At 36.8% G+C, this 13,670-nt stretch overlaps 1 pseudogene; it reads left to right on the top strand.

Annotated features, from left to right (window-relative positions):
* The first annotated feature begins 335 nt into the window (after nucleotides 1-335).
* LOC129071679 (14-3-3 protein epsilon-like) lies at nucleotides 336-1,101 on the top strand (annotated as a pseudogene).
* The last annotated feature ends 12,569 nt before the right edge of the window (nucleotides 1,102-13,670 follow it).

Below are 13,670 nucleotides of genomic sequence, written 5' to 3'. Positions count from 1 at the left end.
AACGTAATAAATGTTATATATAAGAATCTCTTCAGTTGGAGGGTGCTTCCAAATAAGATTCTGACCTCTTGACTCTTCTACCTTATTTGAATCTTTGCTGCTTTTAATCTATGCAATTCCAGATTCTTTCACAAAATTTAACATGTAGATATACATCATCTGTTGGTCCCAGTACTTTTTAATAATTAATTTGGAAGTTTATGAAGGAAATGGTAAGGCCTCATAAAACATTTTTCTTGATTTTTGCTGCTCGGGCACAGAGCAAGAGGCTGAGAGAGTTGGAGACGCTATCCACTTGCATCCGTTGCGCAGACCCTGCCAGAGCTGCTGCCGCTATGGATGATTGGGAGGATCTGGTGTAACAGGTGAAGCGGGCGAACAGACTGAGCAATATCACAAAATGGTGGAATCACGGAGGAAAGTAGCAGGTGTGGATGTGGAGTTGACAGTTGAAGAAAGAAACGTCCTATCTGTTGCATATAAAAATATGATTGGAACTAGAAGAGCTTCCTGGAGAATAGTCAGCAGTAATGAACAGAATGAAGAAAACAAGGGAAGAGAAGATACACTAAAAATGATTCAGGAATATCGGCAAATGGTTGAGACTGAACTAAAGTTAATCTGTTGACACATTCTGGATGTACTGGACAAACACCTCATTCCAGCAGCTAACACTGGCAAGTCTAAGGTTTTCTATTATAAAATGAAAGAGAACTACTACAGTTATCTGGCTAGATTTGCCACAGGAAATGACAGGAAGGAGGATGCAGAGAACAGCCTAGTGGTTTAAAAGCTGTTAGTGATGTTGTGATGACAGAACTTCCACCAGTGCATCCCATTTGCTTAGGTCTGGCTCTCAATTTTTCCATATTCTATTATGAAATTCTTAATTCCCCTGACCATGCCTCCAGGTTGGATAAAGCAGCTTTTGATGATGCAATTGCAGAACTGGATACACTGAATGAAGAAAGCTTTGAGGACTCTTCACTTATCATGCAGTTTTTAAGTGATAATCTGACACTATGGACTTCAGATATGCCGGGTGATGGTAAAGAGCAGAATAAAGAAACACTGCAGGATGTGAAAGATAAAAATCAGTGAGACATAAAAGCCAACAAGAGAAACCATCTCTGACCACCCCACTCCTTCCCATCCCACCCGCCCTTGGAAATTCCCCCATTGTCAGTGAGAATCACCAAATCTGACTTTTATATTTGATCTCCGAATTTAGGCTCCTGCTTTTTTTTTTTTTTTAACAGTTTTCAAAAGTTTTTAAAGGCAAGAGTGAATTTCTGTGGATTTTACTGGTCCAGCTTTTAGGTTCTTTAACGCACTAAAAGGACTGTGTAGAGGCTTTTTCAGCATTACTGTATTGTCTCCTGCCAGATGTGGCAAGGTAACCTTAGAAATGGAAATTACATTTGAAAGCCAGTAGACTTTTAGGTGATACAAACATCTAAGAGAGAGGTTAATCACGTATAGAGGCATGTGTGGTATCATTTTTCCCTTTTCTAATTGTTCAAATTGGATTTTGTACCAATGTTTAAAATTAATTAGGTGTTAGCTTGAGGTGTTTAAAAATTGTTTGGGGAGTTTGTTGTAATGGTTTTGTTGTAAAACAGTGAGTGTTTCAAATTCTGCTGAAATGTTGGTGAAAAGCATGGTGCTGGTAACAGTTCAACAATCAGTGGCTGCTCATTCTTGCCTATTACTATCCCTCTGAAGCAGATTAGCATTGAAAGTGATATGGAAAAGACTGCATGCAGGTTCAGTTATTTGTTTCTTCTTCTTCCCTCTCCTGGCCCTGCTTCCTTCACTTGCTCAATCTCTTTTGTTCAGTATGTTTAACTTGAAGCTAATTTGTATTACTGGATATCTGACTGGAGCCACAGATACAGAATGTGCATTGTTCTTACTGAAACACAGCATGGAATTAACATTAAACTTAAATAAAGCAAACCTAAATTAAAAATGCCAAAAAAACATTTTTCTTGTTGTTTCTAAATTATTATGTGCACATTTCTCAAAAAAAAACAAAACAAAACTAGGACTGACTAATAAACAGTGTCATGATGTCTTCTCCTCTTCTTAAAAAGTGTTTAAAACTGACAGTAACCGGAGAGAAAGGGATAAGGGAATAATGGAGGAAAGAAGGAGGAAGGTCATCAGGGAATGTGTATAAAGGACCCATGGACAAACCAAAGGGGGTAGGATTGAGGGAGGGAGGTGAGGGTCAGTGGGGTGGGGGAGAGCGGTGGGGAGAAAATGGAGGCAAATGTACTTGAACAACAATAAAAAAAAGTGTTTGTTTATAAACTATTTTGCTAAGGGCAGAAATACATCTTAAACTCAGTTACAGGGGAAAACTATTATTTTAAAATCATGCACCACAAAGGTTCTATTTAGCTATTCACAGCAGAAACTCAGTAAGAATTACTTAAAGCACATTAATTCAGGTAAGTGCAGACTACCTCCATGAGAAAGTATTTGCATAAAGGGAACCGTTTCTCTAATTAAATCAAAAAACTCTGCAACTGTGAAACTATAAATTTGTATCCATACTAGCAGTAGCTGTAAAAGAGATTCTAAGTTAAAATGTTAATTTTCTCCACAAACACACTTAAAATGAATCAGATTTTCTTAGCATTTCTAGGTAGAAGCCCTGACTTTGGCAGACTTTTCCTACCACAGACAGAATAAAATGTTTCTTAATTACTGTAATAATTGGTGTTTACTTTTTTTCCCCGTACAACTGTTTTCTTAGCAAGACTCAACCACAAAGAACTCACTTTCTGTATAATTTTTTTTCAGTCAGTTTTTTTCTGATCTACCAGTTGCAACAAACAAAAACATTCACCAAGATAGGGAAATCTTTTTTTAGATCTTAAAATATGGACTTCACACATGTTCAAATATGGATGTCCCAAATGGTGGCTGCTAAATCTCTACTAAGTAGATAGAAAATAATCCTCAAAATAATTGGTTTCCAGAAAATGTTCAATAAGAATGATGAATAGCTAGTTTTGAACCTTTGAAAACAAGCAGGTAATTAGAAGATACCATTTGACCAGCAGATTTTTAAAAATTATTTTTCCATTACCATTTAGTCCCTTTATCTCCCTCTTCTCCTGGCAATCACCCCACTGTGGTCCATGTCCATGAACCCTTTTTACTCTTTCCACAATCCCTCCACCCACTACCCTCCGGCCCCCTTACCTTTCATCCTGCTCTCTACCTATGAGTCTGTCTTGATGTTGCTTGCTAGTTGTTTGTTCATTAGATTCCATGTTTGAGTGAAATCATATGATATTTGCCTTTCTTTGACCGACTTATTTCACTGAGCATAATGTTCCCGAGTTCTGTTCATGTTGTCACAAAGGGTAAAATTTTCTTCCTCTTTATATCTGAGTAGTATTCCATTGTGTAAGCATACCACAGTTTTATCCACTCAGTACTGATGGACACGCGGGCTGATTCCATATCTTGGCGACTGTAAATAATGCTGCAAGGAACATAGGGATGTGTATGTTCTTTCAAAGTAGTGTTTTGGGTTCCTTCAGATGAATTCCCAGCAGTGAGATCACTGGATCAAAAGCCAGATCAATTTTCAATATTTTGAGTTATTTTTGTAATATTTTCCACAGGGGCTGAACCAACTTGCATTCCCACCAACAGTGCAAAATGATCCCCCTTTTGTAATATTTTTCCTCTTAATCTATATATTTATATTTTACTGTTTATGCTATTAGTTGTCCCACTTTTTTTCCCTTTATTCCCAAACCCATCCCCCAGCTCCATAGCCAGTCCCTACCATGGACCATTGTCCATGTCCATTGGCCCTTCATACATGTTGTTCTGTATGTTCTTGACTTTCAATCAATCCCCACCTCATTCCTCCGCCTTTACAGCTCTCAGTCTATTCCATGTTTCTGTGCCTCTGGTTATATTTTGCTCATTAGTTTTTTTTTTTAATTTTATTTTAATTTATTTTTCATTAGTTTATTTTGTTCATTAGATTCCTCTTATAAATGGGGTGATTGCCAGAGGTCACATGGTATTTGTCTTTCATCAAGAGGCTTATTTCACTTAGCATAATAGTCTCCAGTTCCATCCATGCAGTCACAAAAGATAGGATTTTGTTCTTTTTCCTGCTGTATAGTATTCCATACAAGTCTGTAAGTGTACCACAGACTTGTTTAGCTACTCATCTATTGATGGGCACTTGGCAGTTTCCAAATCTTGGCTACTGTAAATAGTGCTGCTGTGAATGTGGGGGTGCATAAAGTCTTAAATTGGTGTTTCAGGATTCTCAGGATATATTCCTAATAGTGGGATTGCTGTGTCAAATGTAGGACCATTTTTAATTTTCTGAGGGAATTCCATGCTGTTTTCCACAGTGGCTGTACCAACTTGCATTCCCACCAACAATGCACTAGCGTTCCTTTTACTCTACATCCTCGTCAGCACTTGTTGTTTGTTGGTTTATTAATAAGCGCCATTTTGTCAGATGTGAGGTGATAACTCATTGTGGTCTTAATTTGCATCTCTTTGATGGCCAGTGATGTTGAGCACTTTTTTCATACATATATGGGCCATCTGTATGACCTCCTTGGAGAAGTGTCTGTTCAGGTCCTATGTCCATTTTTTTAAAAAATTGGATTGTTTGTCTTCCTGGTGTTGAGTCATATATGTTCCTTAAATACTTACAGATAAAATTATTGTTTGATATATCATTGGCAAATATGTTCTCCCACACAGTCAGTTCCCTTTTTATTTTGATGATCATTTCTTAATCTCTGCAGGAGCTTTTTAATTTGATGTAGTCCCATTTGTTTATTTTTTCCTTTGTTTCCCTTTCTTTCCCTAGGAGATATATCAACAAAATGTATTGTTACACAAGATATCTGAAATTTTACTGCCTGATTTCCTCTAGGATTTTTATGGTATCATGACTTATCCGTTTTGAGTTTTCTGTTGTATGGTGTAAGATGGTTGTCTAGTTTCTTTTTCTTTTCTTTTTTTTTTGCGTGTACCAGTACAGTTCTCCAAACTCCATTTATTGAAGGATACGTCTTTAGTGCATTGTATGCACTTGCCCCCTTTGTCAGATATTAAGTAACCATAAAGGCATGGATTCATTTCTGGGCTCTGTATTATGTTCCATTGGTCTATGTGTCTGTTTTTATGCCAGTACCAGACTGTTTTTATTTCAATGTCCTTGTAATATAGTTTGATATCAGGAATTGTGATCTCTCTAACTTTGTTTTTATTTCTTAAGATTGTTGAGACTATTTGGGTTTATTTTGGTTCCATATAAATGTCTGAAAAATTTGTTCTATATATGTGAACTATGCCATTAGTATCTTAATAGTAATTGTGTTGACTGTATAGATTGCTTTGGGTAGTATGGACATTTTAATGATGTTAATTCTCCTAATCCATGACACGGTACATGCTTCCACTTTGTATATTCTTCAGTTTCCTATAATTTTCTGTGTATGTGTCTATTTTGTCTTTGGTTAAATTTATTCTTAGGTTCCTTATTTTCTTCAATAATATATGAGATTTTTTTTTGTTTCTCTTTCCAATAGTTCATTATTGGTGTATAAGTATGCAATCAATTTCTGAATATTGATTTTGTAACCCATTACATTATCAAATCTGTTTATTAGGTTGTGTAGTTTTATGGTGTAGCCTATAGGGTTTTCTATGTACAATATCATGTTGTCTGCAAATAATGATAGTTTTACTCTCTCCTTTCCAATTTGGATATCTTTTATTTTTACTTGTCTTGTCGCTGTGGCTAGGACTTCCAGTATTATGTGCAATAAGAGTTGTGAAAGTGGATGCCTCTCTTTTGTTCCTGATTTTGGGGGAAACACTTTAAATTTTTTTCCCCATTGAGTATGATGTTGACAGTGCATTTTTCATTTCTCTTTCTATTTTTTCTTCTTAAAGTAGTCACTTTAGTCCTTTGTATTGCTGGCTTTGTGGAAATGTACTCCTTAACCTCTTTTTGTCTTGGACAATCTTTAATTCACCTTCCATTTTAAAAGAGAGCTTTGCTGGATAGAGTAGCCTTGGTGTGAGATCCTTGCTTTTCATTACTTGGAATATTTTATGCCAGTCCCTTCTTGCCTGTAGTGTTACTTTGAGAAATCATCTGATAGCTCTGTTGGAGCTTCCTTATAGGCAACTTACTCTTTCTCTTGCTGCCTTTAGATTCTCTCTTTGTCTTTAACTTTGCCATTTTAATTGTGTGAGCCTCTTTGTTTCATTTTGTTTGGGACTTACTGTTCTTCCTGAATCTATGTGATTCTCTCCATTACCAAGCTAAGGGAATGTTTCTGTCATTATTTTTCTAAGTATGCTTTCTATAACTTCTCCCTTTTCTTTATTTCGGGTATCTCTAGGATGCAAGTATTGTTATGTTTCATTTGTCTCAAACCTTTCTTAGATTGCCCTAATTCTTTTTGTGTCTTTCCTTTTTTATTTTTTTGCTCTGACTGGGTACCCCCACCCCCACTTTGTACTCCAAATAGCTGATTTCATCCTCTGCTTTGTCTAGCTTGCTTTTAGTTCTTTCTAGTGTATTCCTCATTGCAGATATTGCATTCTTCATTTCCAATTTCTTCTTATTCATAGTTTTCATGCCATTTTTCATGCTGATATAGTCCTCATTAGTTCATTGAACATTCGTATAGTCATTGCTTTGAACTCTACATCTGATAATTTGCTTGGATTTCATTTAGCTATTGTTCTGGAGATTCCTCCTTTTCTCACATTTGGAGATTGTTTCTTTGTATCCTCATTTTAGCTGTCCTTTTTTTTTTTTGTTTCTGTATATTAGATGGATCTGCTTTGACTTTTTGTATTGTAGGATGGGCTTATGTGGTAGGAGTCCTGTGGAACCCAGTGGTACAGATTCCTTGATCTCCTAATCTGGATGTTCCAGGAATGCCCTTTGCATGGGTTGTGTGGGCTTTGCTGTTGTATTTGGGTCCTGAATATTGTTGGCCTATTCACTGATGGGCTATCCCCTCCAGGTGGTTGACTGAGAGACTCAACCCCCAGTATGTTTTGTATGTTGTTTTAAAGGTTCTGACAGAACAAAGAAAAACAATATAAGACATAAAAGCAAAACCCCTTACAACAACAGCAATCTCAATGACAAAACATCAAAGAATAGTGAAAGTGGAAAAAACAGATTGAATATTAGGGAAAGGGAGAAAAAAAGGATGAGAAGACCAAAGGATAGAAAAGTGATTACGGGAGGAGAGAAGGGGAGAGAACTAATGTGAATAATGAATTGAAAAAGGAAAACTAGAAACAGGGACAAAGAAAAAGAATAATAAAAATAAGAAAACAAAAAAAGGGAAAAATGAGATTATCAAAGGTAAGAGTAAAATAAGATATATGAAAGAAAACAATAGATCAATAAGAATAGACTAAAAATAAAAATATATAAATAAAATAATAAAAAGAATATAAAAAATATCAAAAGTAATGTAAGCGAATGATGTGCAATTCATCTCAGCAGAGTTTAGTGCTTGTCTGCTGTGTTCTCCCTTTGGCTAGGGCTATGATGTTGTCTAAGGCTGATGTAAGCCAATGTCACGTGCTGTCCACATCTAGCTCTCAGTAGACTGTTCAAAGCTACGAGCAAACCACCAGTTGTAGCTGATTCCTCTAGGCTTGGCTTTACCCAGGGAGGGACAATCTGTTCTGCAAAGTGGGCTTTATTAGCAATGGATCCATGGGTGTGTCAGCAATTGACCCCAGTTACCACAGGATCCACTTGTGCCTGTCTCTGCCTGCCAGTCTGCTGTGAGTTTTAGACTATCAAAAACCCAATTGTTTCTGAGATGGCTTCTGGTGTAAGGACAGATGCGACTTCTGGATCCTTGTAGTAGGTGCCTTTCAGACTTCAGGGAAGATAGTGGGTGTGTGCCCCTGCCCCTGAGCCACTAGTGTGAGTCCGTCTTGGGTTATTTCCCTGTACTCCGCAGGGCAGTGTTCCTTGTAGGCTAGTGGGTGAGGTCCCCAGAACGCATATTTTGCTTCTGCCAAAAACTGGGTGTTTCTGTGGCTCTTCCATGAGGGGCTTTTTCCAGTCTCTTTCCTGGGAAGGCATATGAAATGTCTGTTCCCTACAGCCCGCATTTGACACCCTTGAATCTGCATATATTGCTGTCCCCTACGCAGGTATTAAGATTCAGGATGGGAAAATGGAAGAAAAAGAAAACAGGCAAAACAAAATATAAAACAGAACTTAAGTAAAAAGGGAAAAAAAGATGCAGAATGGGGTGAGCACAATCCAGAGAGTGGGATGAGTGGTGTCCTACAGGGTAAGATACTTGCTTTACCCCGGGAAGGGGCTTGCTCTTCTCAAGAAAAGTGGCTGCTGTAGAATCCAGGTATATCCTGGCCCGGAAAACTCCATGGATGCCCATGGTGAGTAGCTGTGAACAAAACATCTGTGATTTGGCCCTTTTAATAATTAAAAAATATAGTGGCTTTGCCTCCAGTGGGTCTCATCTCTCCCCAGCAGAGGAAAACTCTGCAGCCTTTCACTGTTGAATGCTATGTGACCAGCGATCCCAGCACTGGCGTTCCGTGCTTGGCCCGTGATCCCAGCTTCTCTCCTTTCAAGGGAAGGCTCTCACACCCGTGCAGCTTCCCCATCCCATTGTCCATGTGAATAAGGCCAACCTTTTTGACAGCTTTACCATTCCTTGGACTCAAGTGGCCCTTGCCTGTCCTTGGTTAAAAGTCTCTTTTTTGGGTGGTCTTCAGTCTATCTCAGGTGACTTTTCCTCTCTTTAGTTTTATTTCCAGTTTGTTTCTGGGAGGAGATGCACAACATATCCTCCTACTCTGCCGCTGTCTTGTGACCCTGCCCCTCAACCACCTGATTTTATTATAAATTTCAGTTTTCTTAAATGTTTTGTTATTTTTGTAAAGTTTATTCTTATACCCACAAATCAGGGTATATCTACAGAGTATCTAAGATATTTGCAGGCTTTAGTTTGTCTTTTCAAAATTGCTCTACCTGTGTAACATCTAGAATTTCTTCCTTTAGCTGATTCTAGAGCTTATATTAACCATAGGCAAATTGGAAATTCTGCTAGCTGTGTCCTATGATGGTTTATGTGATGATATGTGTTGGGGTGAGGGGTGGGGTAAATGCATCCATATTCTCTTTCCTCTTGGGATCATTCCCCATAGCACACACCCTTCAATTTATTGATTTGAGAATCGGGAAAGTATTTGCCAGATTACTTTTAAATTCACCATAGGATGAAAATAGAGTCACAACAAAATAGGAATGTTTTCTAGAGCCTCTCCCACTTTGCCCTTCTCTTTGACAAAGGATTGTAACACAAACCAAAAATGTTAAAGTTTGTTTTTCTAGTTAATGACAAAGCCATTTCTATAACCAGTTAACATCATACCTTTGTCAAGTTCAAGTCTTCAGGTAATTTCCTTCAAGTGCAGCAGCCCTAATCGAATTCATTTCTAAGCAGTCATGACTCTTTCACCCTCATATTTTAGAGTCATGCAAAACACGTTTACTCTAACTATTGCACCTCTCCTTTTTAACCAATGATTATATATCAATGACATTTATATAATGTGAAATTTCAAATTCTAACATGTATTTTTCACATTTATGTATTTTTAAGTCTGTGATGACTCTTATTGTTAGCAGGTACACTTAACAATTCATTCATCTTCCACTGAAATGCTGCTAAGTCATTGATGAACTTTATAACTGATAACACTTTAGATTCAAGGCCATTCAGTACTTCCTTTTTTTTTTTTAACTTGGTTTGTCTTATCACATCATACTAATTGCAAAAATAATAGTAAATTAATAAGGCACAGGTTTTAAAACAGAGACAGCTTTATTTGAATTTGGGTTCTGTTTCCCTCAGTACAATGTAGTTTAATATCTATTTTTAAAGGTAACTCATTTAATATGTATTGTGATTTATGAATATTTAGCTCACCACCAATATTACTACAACACATGCCTGAATGTAACTTATCTAACATATATATATATATTTTTTGAAAGGCACAGCTTAACCTTCTTCTGCTTAGCTATGCTAGGCAGCACTTCATTGCTAGGTTTGTAGGCCATTCTATTGTATTTTTCTTTTATTTTTATTTTTTGTTCAAATACATTTGTCTCCGCCTACCTGCCATCACTTTTCCCTGCTCCCTCTTCCACCTCCCTCCCTCCCTCAATCCTTCCCCACTTTGGCTTTATCCATGGTCTTCTATACATGTTCCTTGACTTGCCCCTTCCCTTCCCTTTTGCCTCCCTCTCTTCCTTCCTACCCTCTTGACTCTGTTGGTTTCTTTTTTCTTTCAATGTTGCTGGTCATATTTTACTTGCTTATTTATTTTGTTGGACAGGTTCCACTTATAGGTGAGATCATATGGCATTTGTCTTTCGCCCCCTGGCTTATTTCACTTAGCATAATGCTCTCTAGTTCCATCCATTCTGTCGCGAAGGATAGGAATTCTTTTTTTTTTCTTTCTGCTGCATAATATCTCATTGTGTAAATGTATCATAGTTCTTGATCCATTTGTTTACTGATGGGCATTTAGGTTGCATCCAACACTTGGTTATCATAAATTGTGCTGCTATGAACAATGGGTGCATAGGTTCTTTTGAATTCGTGTTTTGGGATTCTTAGGGTATAATCCCAGCAGTGGGATCACTGGGTCAAATGGAATATCCATTTTTAGCTTTTTGAGGAAATTCCACACTACTTTCCATAGTGGCTGCACCAGTCTGCATTCTCAACAGCAGTGTACTAGGGTTCCGTTTTCTCCACAGCCTTGCCAGCACCTGCTGTTTCTTGATCTGTTTATGATGGCCACTCTGACCAGTGTAAAGTGGTATTTCACTGGTGTTTTAATTTACATTTCTCTGATGGCTAGTGATGCTGAGCATTCTTTCATATGTCTTTGGGCCCTCTGCATTTCTTCCTTGAGAAATGTCTGCCCAGGTCCTTTGCCCATTTTTTAATTGGATTGTTTGTCTTCTTGGAGTGAAATCGTGGGAGTTCTTTTTATATTTTGGAAATCAAACCTCTATGTGATGTATCATTGGCAAATATATATTTCTTATATCGTTGGCTCCCTTTTCATTTTGCTGATGTTTTCTTTAGTCATGCAGAAGCTTCTTATTTTGATGAGGTCATATTTGCTTATTCTCTCATTTATGTCCCTTGTTTTAGGGGACATATCAGTGAAAATGTTGCTCCATGGAATATCTGAGAGTTTCCTGCCTATGTACTCCTTTAGGACTTTTATGGTGCCACCACATATATTTAAGTATTTTACCCATCTGGAGTTTATTTTTGCATATGCTGTCAGTTGGTGATCAAATTTAAATATTTTGCATATAGCTGTCCAGCTCTACCAACATCATTTTTTGAAGAGGCTATTTTTACTCCAATTTTTGCTTCTTCCCCGTTTGTCAGATATTAATTGACCATAGAGACATGGGTTTATTTCTGGGCTTTCTTTTCTGTTCCAGCAATCTATGTGTTTGTTCTTGTGCCAGTACCAGATTGTTTTGATTAAAGTGGCCTGGTAATATAGTTTGATATCCGATATTGTGATCTCTCCTACTTTGTTTTTCTTTCTCAAAATTGCTGCAGCTTTTCAGGGTCATTTATGTTTCCATATAAATTTTTGAAATGTCTGTTCTATGTCTGTGAAATACGTCATTGGTATTTTAATAGAGATTGATTTGAATCTATAAATTGCTTCGTGTTGTATGGATGTTTTGATGATATTAATTCTTCCAATACATGAACACAGTATATGCTTCCATTTATTTGTGCCTCCCTTAAATTCTTTAGTGTTGTATAGTTTTCTGCATACAGGTCTTTTACATCCTTGGTTAAATTTATTCCTAGGTACTTTATTTTTCTTGTTGCTAAATCAAATGGGATTTTTTTTTCTGATTTCTGCTTCTTATATTTCATTGCTGGTGTATAAAAATACCTTCAATTTCTGAATGTTGACCGTATCCTTCTGTTTTGCCAAATTCACTTATTAGATTGAGTAGTTTTTTGGTGGAGTCTACAGGGTTTTCTATGTACACTATCATGTCATCTGCAAACAATGAGAGTTTTACTTTCTCCTTTCCAATTTGGACGCCTTTTATTTCTTTTTCTTGTCTGACCGGTGTCTCTAGGAATTCCAATACTATGTTGCACATAAGTGATGAAAGCAGACATCCATGTCTTGTTACTGATCTTAGTGGGGAAGCTTTTAGTTTTTCCCTGTTGAGTATTATGTTGGTGTAGGTTTTTCATATACAACCTTTATTATGTTGAGGTATGCCCTCTTTGTTCCCATTTTCCTGAGTGTTTTTATTATAAATGGGTGCGGTACCATATTGAATGCTTTTTCTACATCTATTGAGATGATCATGTGGTTTTTGCCTTTCCCTTTTTTATGTCATGCACTACATTTAATGATTTGCAAATATTGAACAATCCTTGCATCCCTGGGATGCATCCCACTTGATCATGGTGAATTATCTTTTTACTCTATTGCTAAATGTGGTTTCCCAATATTTTGTTGAGGATTATAGCATCTATGTTCATCAGGGATATTGGTCTGTAGTTTTCTTTCTTTGTAGTGTCTTTAAGTAGTTTTGGTATTAGGGTCATTCTGGCTTCATAAAAAGATTCTGAGAGTCTTCACTAATTTTGGATTTTTGTGAATAGTTTGAGAAGGACAAGAGTTAGTTCTTCCTTAAATATTTTTGTAAAATTCTCCTGTGAAACCGTGGTGCCAGGGCTTTTTTGTGCTGGGTATTTCTTGTTTACTGCTTCAGTTTCCCCAGTTGTTATTTGTCTGTTCAAGCTTTCTGCTCATTCTTCCTTCAGTGTTGGAAGACTATACTTTTCTAGAACTTTGTCCATTTCATCATGGTTTTCAAATTTCTTGGCATATAATTGTTCATAGTAATTTCCACAATCCTCTGTATTTCTGTGGTATCAGTTGTTATTTCTCCTCTTTCATTTCTGATATTATTTATTTGGGCCCTCTTTTTTTTTTTTACGAGTCTACTTCAAGGCTTGTCAAATTTTTTAGTCTTTTTTAAATAACCAGCTCCTGCATTGGTTGATTCTTTGAATTGTTCTTTTAGTCTCTGTGTCATTCACTTCTGTTCTGATCTTGATTATCTTCTTCCTTCTACTTGCTCTGGGCTTTGTTTGTTGTTGTTTCTCTAGTTCTTCAAGCTGGAGGGGTAGGTGGTTTACTTGAAATCTTTCTAACTTTTCTGGGTAGGCCTGTATTGCTATGAACTTCGCTCTCAGGACTGACTTTGCTGTGTCCCATATGTTTTGGATGTTGTTGTATGTTCATTTTCATTTGTTTTCAGATATTTCTTGATTTCTTCTCTTATCTCATTATTGACCCATTTCGTGTTTGATAGTGTGATGTTCAGTCTCCATGAGTTTGCAAGTTTTTAAGGTTTCTCCTCATGGTTGGTTTCTAGTTTCAAGCCCTTGTGATCCAAGAAAATGCTTGTTTTTATTTAAATTTTCCTGATTTTGTTGAGCTTCTTTTGTATCCTATCATGTTATAATTTTGAAAATATTATATGTGCATTTGAAATGAATGTGTAT

The sequence above is a fragment of the Pteronotus mesoamericanus genome, unplaced genomic scaffold, assembly GCF_021234165.1.
Source record: "Pteronotus mesoamericanus isolate MK-2021 breed Mesoamerican mustached bat unplaced genomic scaffold, CSHL_Meso_final contig_27, whole genome shotgun sequence".
In the NCBI taxonomy this organism is placed as follows: Eukaryota; Metazoa; Chordata; class Mammalia; order Chiroptera; family Mormoopidae; genus Pteronotus; species Pteronotus mesoamericanus.
This window is presented reverse-complemented; position numbering and strand designations above follow the sequence as displayed.